Source organism: Carassius gibelio, chromosome B19, assembly GCF_023724105.1.
Source record: "Carassius gibelio isolate Cgi1373 ecotype wild population from Czech Republic chromosome B19, carGib1.2-hapl.c, whole genome shotgun sequence".
Lineage (NCBI taxonomy): Eukaryota > Metazoa > Chordata > Actinopteri > Cypriniformes > Cyprinidae > Carassius > Carassius gibelio.
The window spans coordinates 29,816,518-29,842,250 of NC_068414.1; the positions used below are offsets into that span (position 1 = coordinate 29,816,518).

General features: G+C 34.1%; 1 long non-coding RNA gene across 1 annotated transcript; it reads right to left on the bottom strand.

The window, feature by feature from the left end:
• Window positions 1-10,522: 10,522 nt before the first annotated feature.
• Window positions 10,523-12,855, bottom strand: LOC127978937 (uncharacterized). Its single transcript, XR_008158673.1, has 5 exons — window positions 12,757-12,855; window positions 11,642-11,757; window positions 11,415-11,499; window positions 11,017-11,144; window positions 10,523-10,896 (listed from the first exon to the last, which is right to left on the bottom strand). It is a non-coding gene; the product is annotated as an uncharacterized LOC127978937 (long non-coding RNA).
• Window positions 12,856-25,733: the final 12,878 nt, after the last annotated feature.

Genomic DNA, 25,733 nt, shown 5'->3' on the forward strand with positions numbered 1-25,733 from the left:
ATTAACGTCTTCACCTTCCTCCGTTGTTCAGCTTGACAAACATTGGGCAATATTGATGTGCACATGCCCAGCAGTCGCAGACAGACAGACAGATTCCTCTATAATAAATATAAGACACATTTTTAAGATTTGTATTTTTTTTTTTGACCAAAGACAAATATATTTACTAATCAAATGACGTGCTTCTAAAATTTACATTGTATATTACATTGTGTTTTAAAGTTAAAATTGTTCACATTTGTGTTTCTGTGATTTACCATTCTCTACCATTTGAACTCTAGGAATAAAAACTGAAATTATAAATGAATGAATGAATGAACAAATAAATACATAAAGCATAATAAACATGCATATTTTTGTAAGGATCTTCCATTATTTATTTAAATGTCAAACTCATTTAAAGACAACATGCCCAAATTACTACACTGCATCCTCTGTCACCAAGCTCGTTTTTGCCACCATAAAGAATAAAAAGGCAGTTATGTTGTAAACATTAACTATTTTCAGTATGCAAATGAAAATGCTTTTATTAAAAAACAAAACAGTAAATACAGTATGTCTTTCAGAGAACACTGGAAAAAGTGTTGTGACCAAAATGTTATACAACACAATGTAAATGTTTCAAACTCACAAAAAAACACCATGAAGACATGCATGTCAAGTGTGCAATATATTTTTAATATGGAGCACTTTTTTTAACTATTGTTTTCATCACTGGTTCTGTAATGTATTCATTATGAGCTTATAATTAAAACAAAGTTACATCTTCTGCAAAAATCAAACCACTGCAAAGTCTAATCACTGATCCAGGGACCATTTCTGTGTGTGTGGGTGATAAAGAGTAAACGAGGTGAGTCCTTGTGCATGATGGAGCTACAGCGTTATCCTCAAACAATCCTGTAAGACAGAAAGGAAGGAAATATTAAATTACATTCAACTTATACATTACACTGTGTTTTGTTTAGACCATAAAAGCAGCCTCTGTAAAAACTTGAGAGTGTGTGTATGTGACAGTGTGTGAACGAGACTGTCCCCGGTCTTAATAATGCCAAAGCACAGCGTCCTTAACACACACTAAACCTCTCCAATAATGCTCCGGAGCGCTATACAAAGCTTAGTGTATCCCATCATGCATCATGTTTTGGAATAAATCGTCAGACTTTTTGCCGAGATCTCACAAGAGGTCATGGGAAGCTGTCCAATGTACAGTATGTGAAATATTGATAATTAGTTATTAAAAATCTCTGTAAACACATAAGTGTCCCATAAGGCAGTGGCTCCCAATCCTGGTCCTGGAGAACCCCAACACTGCACATTTGAGATGTCTCCCTGATCAAACACACCTGATTCAACTCATCAGCTCATCAGTGAAGACTCCAAGGCAGATAAGAGAGACACCTTAACCGTGTAGTGCTGGGGTTCTCCAGGATCAGGATTGGGAAACACAGTCATCAGGTCATGAAAAGTTCGACACACACTTGTGGTTATCATGCTCACTCGAACACTAGGCCAAATACAGGAAAGACTTCAAATAAGTAATCAAGTGGTCAAGTGCAAAGATGGCAAGTGTGGGTATTTGGACAGTGCAACAGTTTAAGAAACAACAAATGCTGTACAAATTATAACAGCAGGAACGTTTGATAAAAGGGACAAACTATCACAGACTTACTGCTGCAAATATCTGCCTCCGCAGCTTTCTGTCTTCTCCATTTCTGAAGGAATCCCTCTCCAGAAACACCACTGGGCTGACTGCCTTTACGTCTTTTCAGCTAAAAATAAAAATAAAAATAATAAAAAGGGGAGAGTAAATAAAATTGAATTATATACAGAATGTTAATAATGATCTGTGAGCAAAATATTTAGATATTATATATATATATATATATATATATATATATATATATATATATATATATATATATATATATATATATATAAACTGATATGAAAGAACTGCAAGATGGAAAAATGCATGTTTTATTATTTATTTTTAATTGGATTTTTTTTTTTTTGGATTTACATTAAAAGGTATTAAAAGCATGGTACAGAACATATGATTACTGTGATATCTGTCATATAAAAGCACATAAAAACACTAACATTACAGTGATACAAACATAGCTGGTTTGGTGATTATTGTATTGTTGTATTGATTATTAATATACTATAGTAAAACTACAGTTACAGTTACTAATGTCCTGTTTACTGTGTTTTAACTTCACATTTCATTTATTACTATTGTAAGTGTCGTGATTACCATGATTTTACTACAAATACAACTTACATCATTGATCCTGAAATTAATAATAATATAAAACGGATCGAAGGTCTATGGCACGTCACGTGACAGATAGAGTTTAATCAGACTAATTAGCAGCTGTGTTCATTTATTTAAACGCAATGAAACTCAAAGACAGCCGCGGATGACCGATATAATACAGCGATTAAACATATGGCACTAATTTGATTAATAAATAAGACAGAATACATTTTATAAAAGGCATTAAAAGAGCGTATATACGACTACTCACCCAAACAGTGGAACTGTCACTGATAGCAAGTATCGCGATGTGTGCTGAATGAGACTTCTTGAACGTGATTTCATAGCGATAAACATCTCATGTCCTTGTGTCGAATTCTGACGCCAAAAGTTTCCCATTGAAAGCAATGAAGGTCGTAGTGCTTCGATATTCGACGCCGAGAGGCACATTTGGCGTCATAAAAGTGACGCTAGGGGCGCTTGACCATGCTTCGGTTTTTGACGCCTTTGGAGTGAGAATGGGTTGAAATACAGCTGCACATCACATGAATAAATTACACCCTCATGTATATTAAAATAGAAAAATGTTAATAATATTTCACAATATTACATGTTTTCCAGTATTTTTGATCAAATAAATGCTGTCTTGATGAGTAAAATAAATTCCTGTAAAAAAAACATTAAAAATCATTCTGATCCTAAACTCTGACCGGTAGTATGAGTATGTGTGTGTGTTTATATATATATATATATATATATATATATATATATATATATATATATATATATATATATATATAAAAGCCCACTAACACACTGGGCAAGTTTATTTATATAGCACATTTCATACACAATGGTAATTCAAAGTGCTTTACATAAAAGAAAGTAAAAATAATCATAAAGAAAAATTATAACAAAAATAAAACAAGCAATTTTAAAACTTTTATAATGATTAAAAAATGTACTTAATTAAAATGAATTTAAAAACAGTTACAAAATTATTTTACATTAAAAAAAACTGTGAAAATATAGTGCAATCAGTTCGGACATTGCACAGTGCTCATTCAATAAATGCACAGCTAAACAGATGAGTTTCAAGTCTAGATTTAAATGTACTAGTGTTATAGCACATCTGATCTCTTCTGGAAGCTGATTCCAACTGCGAGCGGCATAGAAACTAAAAGCAGATTCCCCTTGTTTTGTGTGAACCCTTGGTATTTCTAACTGTATTACTTGAGGATGTGCTAATCGCCTTCTTGATATTGATGATCTTCTCAGAAAAAAAGGATGCAAACTCATTGCATTTGCTGTCTGAGAGCATTTCACTGGGAATCTGACTTCAGTCTATGTCTCGTAACTTTGAACGCTCCTCTGGTTTCAGTTGTGTTTTTGTTTATTTTGGTGACGTATAAATAAAGTCTTCCCATCTGCCTGCTCTTGAGTCTTCGCCTCTTGCGATCCGTGACACTACGTCGTTAATAACAATGGATGAAAAGTTTAGAGCCCTACTGATGATTAAGTCTAGAGTGTGTCCACCTTTGTGTGTGGGTCCATGTACATACTGAATCGACAGGTAAAAAAAAGCCTCAAGTCCAAATTTTCATTTATCACCTGTTTGACAAACACTTCCTGGTTCGATGTCCAGATTTGAATAAAAAAAAATCTCAAACATGCTCCAAAGTCCCGATCTGAACCAACCGAGTCGCGAACAGGCTCCGAAGTGCCGATCTGAATCAACCGAGTCGCGAACAGGCTCCGAAGTGCCGATCAGAATCAACCGAGTCGCGAACAGGCTCCGAAGTGCTGATCTGAATCAACCGAGGGCGCAAACATGCTCCGAAGTCCCGATCTGAAATCAACCGAGTCGCGAACAGGCTCCGAAGTGCCGATCTGAATCAACCGAGTCGCGAACAGGCTCCGAAGTGCCGATCTGAATCAACCGAGTCGCGAACAGGCTCCGAAGTGCCGATCTGAATCAACCGAGTCGCGAACAGGCTCCGAAGTGCCGATCTGAATCAACCGAGTCGCGAACAGGCTCCGAAGTGCCGATCTGAAAACTTTGACCAAAGAATGTAAAAAATAACTCTATTTCTCTAATAACTCTACAACTCTATGAAAGACTCACATCACGTATCTAAAAATAAATCGCTATAGTAAAAGAGAAATAATAAGAGGAGTGAAGTTTCCTACCATTCTGCTGTGTTTGGTCCTCACAGGCGTCTCCGCCCCTCACACGCGCGTTTACAGCACTAAATTAATCATCTTTGCTAATTATTATACATTTACTTCATTGTCAGCTTCAGGTAATTCATTTATTATTGTTCAATGAACTGTTTGAAACAAAAAAGGTTGTATTTCAGTAATAATTCAAAATTATCAAAATAAAATATATAAAATAATGGTTTATATTTTAATATCCTTTAAAATATAATTTATTTCTGTGATGTGCAGCTGTATTTTCAGCATCATTCCTCCAGTCTTAAGTGTCACATTATCTTTAGAAATCATGAAAATATGATGATTTATTATTAGAACTATTAATAGTTGTGCTACCAAATATTATTTTGGAATCTGCGATACTTTTTTAAGGATTCTTCGATGTATAATTTTTTTTTTAAAAGAACAGCGTTTATTCAAAATATAAATCTCTTCTAACAATATTTATCTTTGATATCACTTCTCATCAATTTAACACATCCTGAATAAAAGATTCTAAAGTCTAACAAAGAATACAATTTCTTATAAAAAAAAGAAAGGATAAAATTTGACTGACCCCAAACTATTGAACTGTAGTGAATATTGTTAGAAAAGTCTTCTATTTTAAATAAATGCTCTTCTTTTTAACTTTTCATTCATCAAAGAATCCTGAAAGAGGTATCACAGTTTCAGCAGCACAACTCTGATAATAAACCATCATATTATTCTGATTTCTGAAGATCATGTGACACTGAAGACTGGAGGAATGATGCTGAAAATACAGCTGCACATCACATGAATAAATTACACCCTCATGTATATTAAAATAGAAAAATGTTAATAATATTTCACAATATTACATGTTTTCCAGTATTTTTGATCAAATAAATGCTGTCTTGATGAGTAAAATAAATTCCTGTAAAAAAAACATTAAAAATCATTCTGATCCCAAACTCTGACCGGTAGTATGAGTATGTGTGTGTGTTTATATATATATATATATATATATATATATATATATATATATATATATATATATATATATATATATATATAAAAGCCCACTAACACACTGGGCAAGTTTATTTATATAGCACATTTCATACACAATGGTAATTCAAAGTGCTTTACATAAAAGAAAGTAAAAATAATCATAAAGAAAAATTATAACAAAAATAAAACAAGCAATTTTAAAACTTTTATAATGATTAAAAAATGTACTTAATTAAAATGAATTTAAAAACAGTTACAAAATTATTTTACATTAAAAAAAACTGTGAAAATATAGTGCAATCAGTTCGGACATTGCACAGTGCTCATTCAATAAATGCACAGCTAAACAGATGAGTTTCAAGTCTAGATTTAAATGTACTAGTGTTTTAGCACATCTGATCTCTTCTGGAAGCTGATTCCAACTGCGAGCGGCATAGAAACTAAAAGCAGATTCCCCTTGTTTTGTGTGAACCCTTGGTATTTCTAACTGTATTACTTGAGGATGTGCTAATCGCCTTCTTGATATTGATGATCTTCTCAGAAAAAAAGGATGCAAACTCATTGCATTTGCTGTCTGAGACCATTTCACTGGGAATCTGACTTCAGTCTATGTCTCGTAACTTTGAACGCTCCTCTGGTTTCAGTTGTGTTTTTGTTTATTTTGGTGACGTATAAATAAAGTCTTCCCATCTGCCAACCCATTCTCACTCCAAAGGCGTCAAAAACCGAAGCATGGTCAAGCGCCCCTAGCGTCACTTTTATGACGCCAAATGTGCCTCTCGGCGTCGAATATCGAAGCACTACGACCTTCATTGCTTTCAATGGGAAACTTTTGGCGTCAGAATTCGACACAAGGACATGAGATGTTTATCGCTATGAAATCACGTTCAAGAAGTCTCATTCAGCACACATCGCGATACTTGCTATCAGTGACAGTTCCACTGTTTGGGTGAGTAGTCGTATATACGCTCTTTTAATGCCTTTTATAAAATGTATTCTGTCTTATTTATTAATCAAATTAGTGCCATATGTTTAATCGCTGTATTATATCGGTCATCCGCGGCTGTCTTTGAGTTTCATTGCGTTTAAATAAATGAACACAGCTGCTAATTAGTCTGATTAAACTCTATCTGTCACGTGACGTGCCATAGACCTTCGATCCGTTTTATATTATTATTAATTTCAGGATCAATGATGTAAGTTGTATTTGTAGTAAAATCATGGTAATCACGACACTTACAATAGTAATAAATGAAATGTGAAGTTAAAACACAGTAAACAGGACATTAGTAACTGTAACTGTAGTTTTACTATAGTATATTAATAATCAATACAACAATACAATAATCACCAAACCAGCTATGTTTGTATCACTGTAATGTTAGTGTTTTTATGTGCTTTTATATGACAGATATCACAGTAATCATATGTTCTGTACCATGCTTTTAATACCTTTTAATGTAAATCCAAAAAAAAAAAAAATCCAATTAAAAATAAATAATAAAACATGCATTTTTCCATCTTGCAGTTCTTTCATATCAGTTTATATATATATATATATATATATATATATATATATATATATATATATATATATATATATATATATATTATATCTAAATATTTTGCTCACAGATCATTATTAACATTCTGTATATAATTCAATTTTATTTACTCTCCCCTTTTTATTATTTTTATTTTTATTTTTAGCTGAAAAGACGTAAAGGCAGTCAGCCCAGTGGTGTTTCTGGAGAGGGATTCCTTCAGAAATGGAGAAGACAGAAAGTTGCGGAGGCAGATATTTGCAGCAGTAAGTCTGTGATAGTTTGTCCCTTTTATCAAACGTTCCTGCTGTTATAATTTGTACAGCATTTGTTGTTTCTTAAACTGTTGCACTGTCCAAATACCCACACTTGCCATCTTTGCACTTGACCACTTGATTACTTATTTGAAGTCTTTCCTGTATTTGGCCTAGTGTTCGAGTGAGCATGATAACCACAAGTGTGTGTCGAACTTTTCATGACCTGATGACTGTGTTTCCCAATCCTGATCCTGGAGAACCCCAGCACTACACGGTTAAGGTGTCTCTCTTATCTGCCTTGGAGTCTTCACTGATGAGCTGATGAGTTGAATCAGGTGTGTTTGATCAGGGAGACATCTCAAATGTGCAGTGTTGGGGTTCTCCAGGACCAGGATTGGGAGCCACTGCCTTATGGGACACTTATGTGTTTACAGAGATTTTTAATAACTAATTATCAATATTTCACATACTGTACATTGGACAGCTTCCCATGACCTCTTGTGAGATCTCGGCAAAAAGTCTGACGATTTATTCCAAAACATGATGCATGATGGGATACACTAAGCTTTGTATAGCGCTCCGGAGCATTATTGGAGAGGTTTAGTGTGTGTTAAGGACGCTGTGCTTTGGCATTATTAAGACCGGGGACAGTCTCGTTCACACACTGTCACATACACACACTCTCAAGTTTTTACAGAGGCTGCTTTTATGGTCTAAACAAAACACAGTGTAATGTATAAGTTGAATGTAATTTAATATTTCCTTCCTTTCTGTCTTACAGGATTGTTTGAGGATAACGCTGTAGCTCCATCATGCACAAGGACTCACCTCGTTTACTCTTTATCACCCACACACACAGAAATGGTCCCTGGATCAGTGATTAGACTTTGCAGTGGTTTGATTTTTGCAGAAGATGTAACTTTGTTTTAATTATAAGCTCATAATGAATACATTACAGAACCAGTGATGAAAACAATAGTTAAAAAAAGTGCTCCATATTAAAAATATATTGCACACTTGACATGCATGTCTTCATGGTGTTTTTTTGTGAGTTTGAAACATTTACATTGTGTTGTATAACATTTTGGTCACAACACTTTTTCCAGTGTTCTCTGAAAGACATACTGTATTTACTGTTTTGTTTTTTAATAAAAGCATTTTCATTTGCATACTGAAAATAGTTAATGTTTACAACATAACTGCCTTTTTATTCTTTATGGTGGCAAAAACGAGCTTGGTGACAGAGGATGCAGTGTAGTAATTTGGGCATGTTGTCTTTAAATGAGTTTGACATTTAAATAAATAATGGAAGATCCTTACAAAAATATGCATGTTTATTATGCTTTATGTATTTATTTGTTCATTCATTCATTCATTTATAATTTCAGTTTTTATTCCTAGAGTTCAAATGGTAGAGAATGGTAAATCACAGAAACACAAATGTGAACAATTTTAACTTTAAAACACAATGTAATATACAATGTAAATTTTAGAAGCACGTCATTTGATTAGTAAATATATTTGTCTTTGGTCAAAAAAAAAATACAAATCTTAAAAATGTGTCTTATATTTATTATAGAGGAATCTGTCTGTCTGTCTGCGACTGCTGGGCATGTGCACATCAATATTGCCCAATGTTTGTCAAGCTGAACAACGGAGGAAGGTGAAGACGTTAATAAAACAGAATCTAATAAGTAGCAAGCTTAATCTATTGTTAACCGAATCTATCCCTTCAGCCGAAAAACGAAAGACGTCGGTCATACATGGATAAGGAAGTGTGTCGCTGCTGCTCAGCTTTGATGTCATTGGCTATGAATTTTCAGGACAGTCTGTGGTTGGACTATCTTTTAACCCATATTAAACAGCGCATCATGTAAAAAAATATGTTTTGTTGCTATCATCACATTAGTAATATATTAAGTCAACAATGGAGTGTTGCTATCTTGACAAAAATGACATCTTTAGCGAGATCCTAATCCTAACCCTAAGCATAACTTCAATGAACTACAAAAAACAGCCCCCTAGTGTTGCCTTTGCATAGATAGAACGACGGAGGCTTGTGGGTAATGTAGTTTAAAACTTTTTATTAACGAAACGAAATAAATTATTTATTTTAAGGAAAACTGGATATCTAAATATGTTTATTGTGCAAACCTCTATGATATATTTGAGAGGCAGACTGAAATGTGGTATTTTACAGTGAGCAATATTTAAAATGCCTTTATGTCAGCTTTCCATTTATTTCTGAAAACTGAGCTCAACATTATTTTATCAGCATAGCATAAGTAATAATCCTGCCCATTTTCTCTTTGATATGTTAATTGGACTCTGATTTACAGCCATTTGAAAAGTACAGTTTTGGGCTCTTCCGGGGGGTGCTACTGGGCCCCTGGGGGTAGAAGGGCAGTAAAACCTACATATATGTATTCTACTCATCATGGACAACAAACTGAGCTGAGTCACATTTATATCTGACAGTTTTCACAGTCCTCTGTTTTTTATTCTATTCATCATGACTATTATACCTTTTGACAGGACATTGTGAGGCCATCTGATGAAACATTGAAAAATTAGAAAGAAATGATTTAATAATGAAAATAATAGATTATTTATTTGATTTTTGAAGTATATGGCAAGAAATATAATGGATGAACCTGCAACAACTTGCCTTTATCTATTCCCCACCTGTAAAGCAGTAATCAAGGACAATGTATACACATTGTGATACTTCACTATTACACAAGGACAAATTCATGCAGTGCTAAGAATATTAATTTATATATATATATATATATATATATATATATATATATATATATATATATATATATAACTATTTAGCAAAAATCAGTGTAAAAATGTCCTCCTCACCCCCGTATCTTGCTCCTCAGGTGCTGGACATCATGTGCGTGCTCTTGGTTTTAATGCAGTACAAGATCCCATTGATCATTCCTGCTACATTCTCAGTTATCCATCAAGTGTTTGTAACAATAAAGCCCATGGCACCATCTTGTAATGCAGAATAGTTAATCTCGTAACTCCCTTTATTTCACTAAAAAATTTGCATATTTGTTACTAAAATATAAAAAAATTACTTTCTGGTGTACTGATGTCCCAGATGTTATTAATCTGATCAAAAATGTTTATGTCTTAAATAAAAAAATAATCCCAATAATTAATATGTAGTTTTTCCAAGTCTAAAATAAACACATATCAGCCTACCTAGTAAAATTATGTATTTAACAAGAATCTTCAGAACACAATATTCACCATTTTCATTTTATTGAAGCATAGACTATAAAGTTGATAAAGTAGCATCAAGACGAATAAGATTCAATGAAAATAATTATCATCAAAAATACATTAACTTCATATATAAATCAGTTCACACAGATGAGTGATGAAATGTCCTTAAAAGTCACACAGTCCCATCCAGTCAACTGTGATACAGATCATGTGATACATATAAGACATGTGGTACTGTTCCAGAAAATAATGATTCCCATCATCACATCTAAACTGGTTTCATCTCCCCATCGTGATCTTCTTCTCTCGTGTCTGGAAACAGTTTGTGGTTGATATCCAGCACTGATGTGGTGTAGCTTGTTCTCAGCCCAGAGGATCTCTCAGTCCTAACATCCCAGACCTGGTCAAAGTGAAACAAACAATCCAGATGAAGTTGTTTAATGGACAGAGAGCTCAGCTTATGTTCTGTGTGATTTTAGCAGTGTGAGCAACTATGACCCTTGTAGTACTGTACACTTACCATTCTTCAAGCTGTTTTGAGACCTTTTGAGAAGCTTTTTCTCTGAAGACAATTTACCACATCCTCTTCTTTCACTCCTTTCAAGAGCATCACTTGGTCAAAACCCCTCATTTGGCTGATGAGATCATCTGTACAAATTAAAATACTGCAATAAAAATTAAAGAATTAAGAAAAAGTTACAGAAGCAAAGGTCTTGCTCATGAGACATTAGCATGTGTAGTTCTCAGAGACTCTAGAATTCATCTATTGTTGCAGTAAATGTGTTTTCTTCCTCTAGAATCTTTCTCCAAAGTTCCTGACTTCTCTCACAAATGTGTTTTAGTCTGTGCAGTGTACAGTTCTGTGAGAGATCATCATAAAATGTTGTATAACACAGCATTGCTTCAACACACACATACCAGAGGACTTCTGTTTGTTTGAGCACAAGATGGCCATCTTCATTCCTCATCCTGAGCAAATCATTTCCTTGGTCTTCCTTCTCTTCTGTGAAACAAGATAATCTCTACTTACTCTGTGTGCAAATAATATTGCTCATTAAACATAATTAAGTTAATTTAAAGTAAGATTCAGACCAGAGCATTTGAGGAGTAAATGTTGATTAAAAAAATATTCTAAACAAATGTACCTGGGAAGAGCTGATCATGGCAAGATTCGCTGAGACTCAGTAATAGCTCTTTTAGTTTTTAGGAAGGTTTGTGAGGGTTGGCTCTTGAGTGAGTTGTTGAGCTTGATATTTTAGACCTGAAAAAGAAGAACAGCATTAGGATTATCTGCAAAAAATCCTGTAAGACAGAAAGAAGGAAATATTATTAATTACGTGCAACTTGTACATTACACCTCTGTAAAGATGCTGTATAATTAAAAGTTAAATGCATCCATTATTGAAAGCAAGTAATTAATAGCAAGCTATAGTCATATGAATTCTTTTGATAGTGTCAGATGAGACCGTCCTGGGGCTTGTACAATATCATACAAGTGTTAAACTGGATTATTAAGACTGTGATGTGTTTAGGGATCATTTTTAAGACTTTGACCCTGTCCAGATACCCACACTTGCAGTCTTGGCCACTTGAGAGTGTGTGTACGTGACAGTGTGTGAACGAGACTGTCTTAATAATGCCAAAGCACAGCGTCCTTAACACACACTAAACCTCTCCAATACTGCTCCGGAGCGCTATACCAAGCTTAGTGTATCCCATCATGCATCATGTTTTGGAATAAATCGTCAGACTTTTTGCCGAGATCTCACAAGAGGTCATGGGAAGCTGTCCAATGTACAGTATGTGAAATATTGATAATTAGTTATTAAAAATCTCTGTAAACACATAAGTGTCCCATAAGGCAGTGGCTCCCAATCCTGGTCCTGGAGAACCCCAACACTGCACATTTGAGATGTCTCCCTGATCAAACACACCTGATTCAACTCATCAGCTCATCAGTGAAGACTCCAAGGCAGATAAGAGAGACACCTTAACCGTGTAGTGCTGGGGTTCTCCAGGATCAGGATTGGGAAACACAGTCATCAGGTCATGAAAAGTTCGACACACACTTGTGGTTATCATGCTCACTCGAACACTAGGCCAAATACAGGAAAGACTTCAAATAAGTAATCAAGTGGTCAAGTGCAAAGATGGCAAGTGTGGGTATTTGGACAGTGCAACAGTTTAAGAAACAACAAATGCTGTACAAATTATAACAGCAGGAACGTTTGATAAAAGGGACAAACTATCACAGACTTACTGCTGCAAATATCTGCCTCCGCAGCTTTCTGTCTTCTCCATTTCTGAAGGAATCCCTCTCCAGAAACACCACTGGGCTGACTGCCTTTACGTCTTTTCAGCAAAAAATAAAAATAAAAATAATAAAAAGGGGAGAGTAAATAAAATTGAATTATATACAGAATGTTAATAATGATCTGTGAGCAAAATATTTAGATATAATATATATATATATATATATATATATATATATATATATATATATATATATATAAACTGATATGAAAGAACTGCAAGATGGAAAAATGCATGTTTTATTATTTATTTTTAATTGGATTTTTTTTTTTTTTTTTGGATTTACATTAAAAGGTATTAAAAGCATGGTACAGAACATATGATTACTGTGATATCTGTCATATAAAAGCACATAAAAACACTAACATTACAGTGATACAAACATAGCTGGTTTGGTGATTATTGTATTGTTGTATTGATTATTAATATACTATAGTAAAACTACAGTTACAGTTACTAATGTCCTGTTTACTGTGTTTTAACTTCACATTTCATTTATTACTATTGTAAGTGTCGTGATTACCATGATTTTACTACAAATACAACTTACATCATTGATCCTGAAATTAATAATAATATAAAACGGATCGAAGGTCTATGGCACGTCACGTGACAGATAGAGTTTAATCAGACTAATTAGCAGCTGTGTTCATTTATTTAAACGCAATGAAACTCAAAGACAGCCGCGGATGACCGATATAATACAGCGATTAAACATATGGCACTAATTTGATTAATAAATAAGACAGAATACATTTTATAAAAGGCATTAAAAGAGCGTATATACGACTACTCACCCAAACTGTGGAACTGTCACTGATAGCAAGTATCGCGATGTGTGCTGAATGAGACTTCTTGAACGTGATTTCATAGCGATAAACATCTCATGTCCTCGTGTCGAATTCTGACGCCAAAAGTTTCCCATTGAAAGCAATGAAGGTCGTAGTGCTTCGATATTCGACGCCGAGAGGCACATTTGGCGTCATAAAAGTGACGCTAGGGGCGCTTGACCATGCTTCGGTTTTTGACGCCTTTGGAGTGAGAATGGGTTGTGTATTTTCAGCACCATTCCTCCAGTCTTCAGTGTCACATGATCTTCAGAAATCAGAATAATATGATGGTTTATTATCAGAGTTGTGCTGCTGAAACTGTGATACCTCTTTCAGGATTCTTTGATGAATGAAAAGTTAAAAAGAAGAGCATTTATTTAAAATAGAAGACTTTTCTAACAATATTCACTACAGTTCAATAGTTTGGGGTCAGTCAAATTTTATCCTTTCTTTTTTTTATAAGAAATTGTATTCTTTGTTAGACTTTAGAATCTTTTATTCAGGATGTGTTAAATTGATGAGAAGTGATATCAAAGATAAATATTGTTAGAAGAGATTTATATTTTGAATAAACGCTGTTCTTTTAAAAAAAAAATTATACATCGAAGAATCCTTAAAAAAGTATCGCAGATTCCAAAATAATATTTGGTAGCACAACTATTAATAGTTCTAATAATAAATCATCATATTTTCATGATTTCTAAAGATAATGTGACACTTAAGACTGGAGGAATGATGCTGAAAATACAGCTGCACATCACAGAAATAAATTATATTTTAAAGGATATTAAAATATAAACCATTATTTTATATATTTTATTTTGATAATTTTGAATTATTACTGAAATACAACCTTTTTTGTTTCAAACAGTTCATTGAACAATAATAAATGAATTACCTGAAGCTGACAATGAAGTAAATGTATAATAATTAGCAAAGATGATTAATTTAGTGCTGTAAACGCGCGTGTGAGGGGCGGAGACGCCTGTGAGGACCAAACACAGCAGAATGGTAGGAAACTTCACTCCTCTTATTATTTCTCTTTTACTATAGCGATTTATTTTTAGATACGTGATGTGAGTCTTTCATAGAGTTGTAGAGTTATTAGAGAAATAGAGTTATTTTTTACATTCTTTGGTCAAAGTTTTCAGATCGGCACTTCGGAGCCTGTTCGCGACTCGGTTGATTCAGATCGGCACTTCGGAGCCTGTTCGCGACTCGGTTGATTCAGATCGGCACTTCGGAGCCTGTTCGCGACTCGGTTGATTCAGATCGGCACTTCGGAGCCTGTTCGCGACTCGGTTGATTCAGATCGGCACTTCGGAGCCTGTTCGCGACTCGGTTGATTTCAGATCAGCACTTCGGAGCCTGTTCGCGCCCTCGGTTGATTCAGATCAGCACTTCGGAGCCTGTTCGCGACTCGGTTGATTCAGATCGGCACTTCGGAGCCTGTTCGCGACTCGGTTGATTCAGATCGGCACTTCGGAGCCTGTTCGCGACTCGGTTGGTTCAGATCGGGACTTTGGAGCATGTTTGAGATTTTTTTTTATTCAAATCTGGACATCGAACCAGGAAGTGTTTGTCAAACAGGTGATAAATGAAAATTTGGACTTGAGGCTTTTTTTTTACCTGTCGATTCAGTATGTACATGGACCCACACACAAAGGTGGACACACTCTAGACTTAATCATCAGTAGGGCTCTAAACTTTTCATCCATTGTTATTAACGACGTAGTGTCACGGATCGCAAGAGGCGAAGACTCAAGTGCAGGCAGATGGGAAGACTTTATTTATACGTCACCAAAATAAACAAAAACACAACTGAAACCAGAGGAGCGTTCAAAGTTACGAGACATAGACTGAAGTCAGATTCCCAGTGAAATGCTCTCAGACAGCAAATGCAATGAGTTTGCATCCTTTTTTTCTGAGAAGATCATCAATATCAAGAAGGCGATTAGCACATCCTCAAGTAATACAGTTAGAAATACCAAGGGTTCACACAAAACAAGGGGAATCTGCTTTTAGTTTCTATGCCGCTCGCAGTTGGAATCAGCTTCCAGAAGAGATCAGATGTGCTAAAACACTAGTACATTTAAATCTAGACTTGAAACTCATCTGTTTAGCTGTGCATTTATTGAATGAGCACTGTGCAATGTCCGAACTGATTGCACTATATTTTCACAGTTTTTTTTAATGTAAAATAATTTTGTAACTGTTTTTAAATTCATTTTAATTAAGTACATTTTTTAATCATTATAAAAGTTTTAAAATTGCTTGTTTTATTTTTGTTATAATTTTTCTTTATGATTATTTTTACTTTCTTTTATGTAAAGCACTTTGAATTACCATTGTGTATGAAATGTGCTATATAAATAAACTTGCCCAGTGTGTTAGTGGGCTTATATATATATATATATATATATTAGTGCTGTCAAAATTAGCGCCTTAACGCATTCGATTAATTTGAAATATTTAACGCGTTAAAAAAAAATAACGCAATTAACGCGGTTGCAGTTTTTTTTATTTCCAGTTGTGGCCTATGTGTGTTCAACGTGCAAAGAAATATGGATAAGACCAAGGAAGGACTTTTAGACGGAAAGTTTCAGTATAAAACTCTGCCGGATTACTCTTCAGTCTGCCACAAGAAACAGCAACATTAAAATCATGAACTCAAATGTCATTGTTTAAAAAACAAAAAAAACAATGACTGTAACAGTGCGTAAATCAGACCTTTCTGTAACGCTAACGTTAATAAGCTTAAACGAAAATAAAGAAATAATTGTGTAGCGGAGTATTTTTTGTACACAGTGCCGCGAACTGTCAATCACTCCTGTGCGCGTGCATCACTGTCCTTGCAGCTGCAGCAACTTGCGCTCTCTCTCTTCATCAAGCTTTAAAACAAAAAGGGGACAAAAAGATCATATTGTTTTTGTGCATAGGCTATAGATTAATTAGATAAATGAATATCTAAATTTGTGCCTTGCCGTCTACGGTATTTTTTTAGAACTTAGAAAAAAGATGCTGCAGCCAATGAGCAGCCAGCGGGGGCTGCAGGACGACTCAACCTCCGCAGACAGTTTTTAATGTTTATCAGACAATAAATACTCAAGATTTTGCTTTAGTATAACTCACAACGAGTTTCACACACCTTCTCCGGCCACGTTGAGTTGTTGACACTTAACAGTGGGAAAAGCGACACATGCGCTATTCACTTGTATAACTTATGGGTGAATGGGTAATGTAGTTTCTGCTCTGGGTGGGATGAATTAGGAAGCTTGCATTGTGAAGGGCGCTCTGAAAATCGGCAGTGCAGGTGAAAGATTAAAACCTCTATTAAAACAGATGTCCAAATGAGCGTACCGGTACGCTACAAGCACGTTCTGGGCGCACGGAGAGGTGGCGGTATGCTCAAGAGCTATATTTGGAAGTGGCGGTACCGGTGCATACTGGCCCACTTAAAGCACTGGCAATGACTATACTTTGGAATTTTTTGCAGTCCACTTAGAATTCAACATGGAAATCATTTTTGTCTATTATTGGCATTGATTGTTTTGAAATTCAAATGGTACTTACATGCCTGTGTTTTTATATCTGTAATAAATATGGCTTTCAAGCCAACAGTTAATTTGGAAGATATTGATGGTTTATTGCAGGTATGTTGTTTACATGAGAAAATCTGTGTTACAAGTTAAACAAAAATTCCAATAAACAATCATATTTTGAATTTAAATAGTTTCTTTGTCTTGAGTTTACATTAATTATTTACATTTTACATTTACATATCCAAAAATATTACATTAATTATTTACAATTTACATTTACATATCCAAAAAGTTTCAGTCTTTTAATTGCGATTAATCGCGATTAATCGCGATTAATTTTAAAAAATTGTGCGATTAATTAGTTAATTTTTTTTAATCGATTGACAGCACTAATATATATATATATATATATATATATATATATATATATATATATATATATATATATATATATATATATATATATATATATATATAAACACACACACATACTCATACTACCGGTCAGAGTTTGGGATCAGAATGATTTTTAATGTTTTTTTTACAGGAATTTATTTTACTCATCAAGACAGCATTTATTTGATCAAAAATACTGGAAAACATGTAATATTGTGAAATATTATTAACATTTTTCTATTTTAATATACATGAGGGTGTAATTTATTCATGTGATGTGCAGCTGTATTTTCAGCATCATTCCTCCAGTCTTCAGTGTCACATGATCTTCAGAAATCAGAATAATATGATGATTTATTTTCAGAGTTGTGCTGCTGAAACTGTGATACCTCTTTCAGGATTCTTTGATGAATGAAAAGTTAAAAAGAAGAGCATTTATTTAAAATAGAAGACTTTTCTAACAATATTCACTACAGTTCAATAGTTTGGGGTCAGTCAAATTTTATCCTTTCTTTTTTTTTATAAGAAATTGTATTCTTTGTTAGACTTTAGAATCTTTTATTCAGGATGTGTTAAATTGATGAGAAGTGATATCAAAGATTAATATTGTTAGAAGAGATTTATATTTTGAATAAACGCTGTTCTTTTAAAAAAGATTATACATCGAAGAATCCTTAAAAAAGTATCGCAGATTCCAAAATAATATTTGGTAGCACAACTATTAATAGTTCTAATAATAAATCATCATATTTTCATGATTTCTAAAGATAATGTGACACTTAAGACTGGAGGAATGATGCTGAAAATACAGCTGCACATCACAGAAATAAATTATATTTTAAAGGATATTAAAATATAAACCATTATTTTATATATTTTATTTTGATAATTTTGAATTATTACTGAAATACAACCTTTTTTGTTTCAAACAGTTCATTGAACAATAATAAATGAAGTACCTGAAGCTGACAATGAAGTAAATGTATAATAATTAGCAAAGATGATTAATTTAGTGCTGTAAACGCGCGTGTGAGGGGCGGAGACGCGCGTGAGGACCAAACACAGCAGAATGGTAGGAAACTTCACTCCTCTTATTATTTCTCTTTTACTATAGCGATTTATTTTTAGATACGTGATGTGAGTCTTTCATAGAGTTGTAGAGTTATTAGAGAAATAGAGTTATTTTTTACATTCTTTGGTCAAAGTTTTCAGATCGGCACTTCGGAGCCTGTTCGCGACTCGGTTCATTCAGATCGGCACTTCGGAGCCTGTTCGCGACTCGGTTGATTCAGATCGGCACTTCGGAGCCTGTTCGCGACTCGGTTGGTTCAGATCGGGACTTTGGAGCATGTTTGAGATTTTTTTTTATTCAAATCTGGACATCGAACCAGGAAGTGTTTGTCAAACAGGTGATAAATGAAAATTTGGACTTGAGGCTTTTTTTTACCTGTCGATTCAGTATGTACATGGACCCACACACAAAGGTGGACACACTCTAGACTTAATCATCAGTAGGGCTCTAAACTTTTCATCCATTGTTATTAACGACGTAGTGTCACGGATCGCAAGAGGCGAAGACTCAAGAGCAGGCAGATGGGAAGACTTTATTTATACGTCACCAAAATAAACAAAAACACAACTGAAACCAGAGGAGCGTTCAAAGTTACGAGACATAGACTGAAGTCAGATTCCCAGTGAAATGCTCTCAGACAGCAAATGCAATGAGTTTGCATCCTTTTTTTCTGAGAAGATCATCAATATCAAGAAGGCGATTAGCACATCCTCAAGTAATACAGTTAGAAATACCAAGGGTTCACACAAAACAAGGGGAATCTGCTTTTAGTTTCTATGCCGCTCGCAGTTGGAATCAGCTTCCAGAAGAGATCAGATGTGCTAAAACACTAGTACATTTAAATCTAGACTTGAAACTCATCTGTTTAGCTGTGCATTTATTGAATGAGCACTGTGCAATGTCCGAACTGATTGCACTATATTTTCACAGTTTTTTTTAATGTAAAATAATTTTGTAACTGTTTTTAAATTCATTTTAATTAAGTACATTTTTTAATCATTATAAAAGTTTTAAAATTGCTTGTTTTATTTTTGTTATAATTTTTCTTTATGATTATTTTTACTTTCTTTTATGTAAAGCACTTTGAATTACCATTGTGTATGAAATGTGCTATATAAATAAACTTGCCCAGTGTGTTAGTGGGCTTTTATATATATATATATATATATATATATATATATATATATATATATATATATATATATATATAAACACACACACATACTCATACTACCGGTCAGAGTTTAGGATCAGAATGATTTTTAATGTTTTTTTTACAGGAATTTATTTTACTCATCAAGACAGCATTTATTTGATCAAAAATACTGGAAAACATGTAATATTGTGAAATATTATTAACATTTTTCTATTTTAATATACATGAGGGTGTAATTTATTCATGTGATGTGCAGCTGTATTTTCAGCACCATTCCTCCAGTCTTCAGTGTCACATGATCTTCAGAAATCAGAATAATATGATGGTTTATTATCAGAGTTGTGCTGCTGAAACTGTGATACCTCTTTCAGGATTCTTTGATGAATGAAAAGTTAAAAAGAAGAGCATTTATTTAAAATAGAAGACTTTTCTAACAATATTCACTACAGTTCAATAGTTTGGGGTCAGTCAAATTTTATCCTTTCTTTTTTTTATAAGAAATTGTATTCTTTGTTAGACTTTAGAATCTTTTATTCAGGATGTGTTAAATTGATGAGAAGTGATATCAAAGATAAATATTGTTAGAAGAGATTTATATTTTGAATAAACGCTGTTCTTTTAAAAAAAAAATTATACATCGAAGAATCCTTAAAAAAGTATCGCAGATTCCAAAATAATATTTGGTAGCACAACTATTAATAGTTCTAATAATAAATCATCATATTTTCATGATTTCTAAAGATAATGTGACACTTAAGACTGGAGGAATGATGCTGAAAATACAGCTGCACATCACAGAAATAAATTATATTTTAAAGGATATTAAAATATAAACCATTATTTTATATATTTTATTTTGATAATTTTGAATTATTACTGAAATACAACCTTTTTTGTTTCAAACAGTTCATTGAACAATAATAAATGAATTACCTGAAGCTGACAATGAAGTAAATGTATAATAATTAGCAAAGATGATTAATTTAGTGCTGTAAACGCGCGTGTGAGGGGCGGAGACGCCTGTGAGGACCAAACACAGCAGAATGGTAGGAAACTTCACTCCTCTTATTATTTCTCTTTTACTATAGCGATTTATTTTTAGATACGTGATGTGAGTCTTTCATAGAGTTGTAGAGTTATTAGAGAAATAGAGTTATTTTTTACATTCTTTGGTCAAAGTTTTCAGATCGGCACTTCGGAGCCTGTTCGCGACTCGGTTGATTCAGATCGGCACTTCGGAGCCTGTTCGCGACTCGGTTGATTCAGATCGGCACTTCGGAGCCTGTTCGCGACTCGGTTGATTCAGATCGGCACTTCGGAGCCTGTTCGCGACTCGGTTGATTCAGATCGGCACTTCGGAGCCTGTTCGCGACTCGGTTGATTTCAGATCAGCACTTCGGAGCCTGTTCGCGCCCTCGGTTGATTCAGATCAGCACTTCGGAGCCTGTTCGCGACTCGGTTGATTCAGATCGGCACTTCGGAGCCTGTTCGCGACTCGGTTGATTCAGATCGGCACTTCGGAGCCTGTTCGCGACTCGGTTGGTTCAGATCGGGACTTTGGAGCATGTTTGAGATTTTTTTTTATTCAAATCTGGACATCGAACCAGGAAGTGTTTGTCAAACAGGTGATAAATGAAAATTTGGACTTGAGGCTTTTTTTTTACCTGTCGATTCAGTATGTACATGGACCCACACACAAAGGTGGACACACTCTAGACTTAATCATCAGTAGGGCTCTAAACTTTTCATCCATTGTTATTAACGACGTAGTGTCACGGATCGCAAGAGGCGAAGACTCAAGTGCAGGCAGATGGGAAGACTTTATTTATACGTCACCAAAATAAACAAAAACACAACTGAAACCAGAGGAGCGTTCAAAGTTACGAGACATAGACTGAAGTCAGATTCCCAGTGAAATGCTCTCAGACAGCAAATGCAATGAGTTTGCATCCTTTTTTTCTGAGAAGATCATCAATATCAAGAAGGCGATTAGCACATCCTCAAGTAATACAGTTAGAAATACCAAGGGTTCACACAAAACAAGGGGAATCTGCTTTTAGTTTCTATGCCGCTCGCAGTTGGAATCAGCTTCCAGAAGAGATCAGATGTGCTAAAACACTAGTACATTTAAATCTAGACTTGAAACTCATCTGTTTAGCTGTGCATTTATTGAATGAGCACTGTGCAATGTCCGAACTGATTGCACTATATTTTCACAGTTTTTTTTAATGTAAAATAATTTTGTAACTGTTTTTAAATTCATTTTAATTAAGTACATTTTTTAATCATTATAAAAGTTTTAAAATTGCTTGTTTTATTTTTGTTATAATTTTTCTTTATGATTATTTTTACTTTCTTTTATGTAAAGCACTTTGAATTACCATTGTGTATGAAATGTGCTATATAAATAAACTTGCCCAGTGTGTTAGTGGGCTTATATATATATATATATATATATTAGTGCTGTCAAAATTAGCGCCTTAACGCATTCGATTAATTTGAAATATTTAACGCGTTAAAAAAAAATAACGCAATTAACGCGGTTGCAGTTTTTTTTATTTCCAGTTGTGGCCTATGTGTGTTCAACGTGCAAAGAAATATGGATAAGACCAAGGAAGGACTTTTAGACGGAAAGTTTCAGTATAAAACTCTGCCGGATTACTCTTCAGTCTGCCACAAGAAACAGCAACATTAAAATCATGAACTCAAATGTCATTGTTTAAAAAACAAAAAAAACAATGACTGTAACAGTGCGTAAATCAGACCTTTCTGTAACGCTAACGTTAATAAGCTTAAACGAAAATAAAGAAATAATTGTGTAGCGGAGTATTTTTTGTACACAGTGCCGCGAACTGTCAATCACTCCTGTGCGCGTGCATCACTGTCCTTGCAGCTGCAGCAACTTGCGCTCTCTCTCTTCATCAAGCTTTAAAACAAAAAGGGGACAAAAAGATCATATTGTTTTTGTGCATAGGCTATAGATTAATTAGATAAATGAATATCTAAATTTGTGCCTTGCCGTCTACGGTATTTTTTTAGAACTTAGAAAAAAGATGCTGCAGCCAATGAGCAGCCAGCGGGGGCTGCAGGACGACTCAACCTCCGCAGACAGTTTTTAATGTTTATCAGACAATAAATACTCAAGATTTTGCTTTAGTATAACTCACAACGAGTTTCACACACCTTCTCCGGCCACGTTGAGTTGTTGACACTTAACAGTGGGAAAAGCGACACATGCGCTATTCACTTGTATAACTTATGGGTGAATGGGTAATGTAGTTTCTGCTCTGGGTGGGATGAATTAGGAAGCTTGCATTGTGAAGGGCGCTCTGAAAATCGGCAGTGCAGGTGAAAGATTAAAACCTCTATTAAAACAGATGTCCAAATGAGCGTACCGGTACGCTACAAGCACGTTCTGGGCGCACGGAGAGGTGGCGGTATGCTCAAGAGCTATATTTGGAAGTGGCGGTACCGGTGCATACTGGCCCACTTAAAGCACTGGCAATGACTATACTTTGGAATTTTTTGCAGTCCACTTAGAATTCAACATGGAAATCATTTTTGTCTATTATTGGCATTGATTGTTTTGAAATTCAAATGGTACTTACATGCCTGTGTTTTTATATCTGTAATAAATATGGCTTTCAAGCCAACAGTTAATTTGGAAGATATTGATGGTTTATTGCAGGTATGTTGTTTACATGAGAAAATCTGTGTTACAAGTTAAACAAAAATTCCAATAAACAATCATATTTTGAATTTAAATAGTTTCTTTGTCTTGAGTTTACATTAATTATTTACATTTTACATTTACATATCCAAAAATATTACATTAATTATTTACAATTTACATTTACATATCCAAAAAGTTTCAGTCTTTTAATTGCGATTAATCGCGATTAATCGCGATTAATTTTAAAAAATTGTGCGATTAATTAGTTAATTTTTTTTAATCGATTGACAGCACTAATATATATATATATATATATATATATATATATATATATATATATATATATATATATATATATATATATATATATATATATATATATATATATATATATAAACACACACACATACTCATACTACCGGTCAGAGTTTGGGATCAGAATGATTTTTAATGTTTTTTTTACAGGAATTTATTTTACTCATCAAGACAGCATTTATTTGATCAAAAATACTGGAAAACATGTAATATTGTGAAATATTATTAACATTTTTCTATTTTAATATACATGAGGGTGTAATTTATTCATGTGATGTGCAGCTGTATTTTCAGCATCATTCCTCCAGTCTTCAGTGTCACATGATCTTCAGAAATCAGAATAATATGATGATTTATTTTCAGAGTTGTGCTGCTGAAACTGTGATACCTCTTTCAGGATTCTTTGATGAATGAAAAGTTAAAAAGAAGAGCATTTATTTAAAATAGAAGACTTTTCTAACAATATTCACTACAGTTCAATAGTTTGGGGTCAGTCAAATTTTATCCTTTCTTTTTTTTTATAAGAAATTGTATTCTTTGTTAGACTTTAGAATCTTTTATTCAGGATGTGTTAAATTGATGAGAAGTGATATCAAAGATTAATATTGTTAGAAGAGATTTATATTTTGAATAAACGCTGTTCTTTTAAAAAAGATTATACATCGAAGAATCCTTAAAAAAGTATCGCAGATTCCAAAATAATATTTGGTAGCACAACTATTAATAGTTCTAATAATAAATCATCATATTTTCATGATTTCTAAAGATAATGTGACACTTAAGACTGGAGGAATGATGCTGAAAATACAGCTGCACATCACAGAAATAAATTATATTTTAAAGGATATTAAAATATAAACCATTATTTTATATATTTTATTTTGATAATTTTGAATTATTACTGAAATACAACCTTTTTTGTTTCAAACAGTTCATTGAACAATAATAAATGAAGTACCTGAAGCTGACAATGAAGTAAATGTATAATAATTAGCAAAGATGATTAATTTAGTGCTGTAAACGCGCGTGTGAGGGGCGGAGACGCGCGTGAGGACCAAACACAGCAGAATGGTAGGAAACTTCACTCCTCTTATTATTTCTCTTTTACTATAGCGATTTATTTTTAGATACGTGATGTGAGTCTTTCATAGAGTTGTAGAGTTATTAGAGAAATAGAGTTATTTTTTACATTCTTTGGTCAAAGTTTTCAGATCGGCACTTCGGAGCCTGTTCGCGACTCGGTTCATTCAGATCGGCACTTCGGAGCCTGTTCGCGACTCGGTTGATTCAGATCGGCACTTCGGAGCCTGTTCGCGACTCGGTTGGTTCAGATCGGGACTTTGGAGCATGTTTGAGATTTTTTTTTATTCAAATCTGGACATCGAACCAGGAAGTGTTTGTCAAACAGGTGATAAATGAAAATTTGGACTTGAGGCTTTTTTTTACCTGTCGATTCAGTATGTACATGGACCCACACACAAAGGTGGACACACTCTAGACTTAATCATCAGTAGGGCTCTAAACTTTTCATCCATTGTTATTAACGACGTAGTGTCACGGATCGCAAGAGGCGAAGACTCAAGAGCAGGCAGATGGGAAGACTTTATTTATACGTCACCAAAATAAACAAAAACACAACTGAAACCAGAGGAGCGTTCAAAGTTACGAGACATAGACTGAAGTCAGATTCCCAGTGAAATGCTCTCAGACAGCAAATGCAATGAGTTTGCATCCTTTTTTTCTGAGAAGATCATCAATATCAAGAAGGCGATTAGCACATCCTCAAGTAATACAGTTAGAAATACCAAGGGTTCACACAAAACAAGGGGAATCTGCTTTTAGTTTCTATGCCGCTCGCAGTTGGAATCAGCTTCCAGAAGAGATCAGATGTGCTAAAACACTAGTACATTTAAATCTAGACTTGAAACTCATCTGTTTAG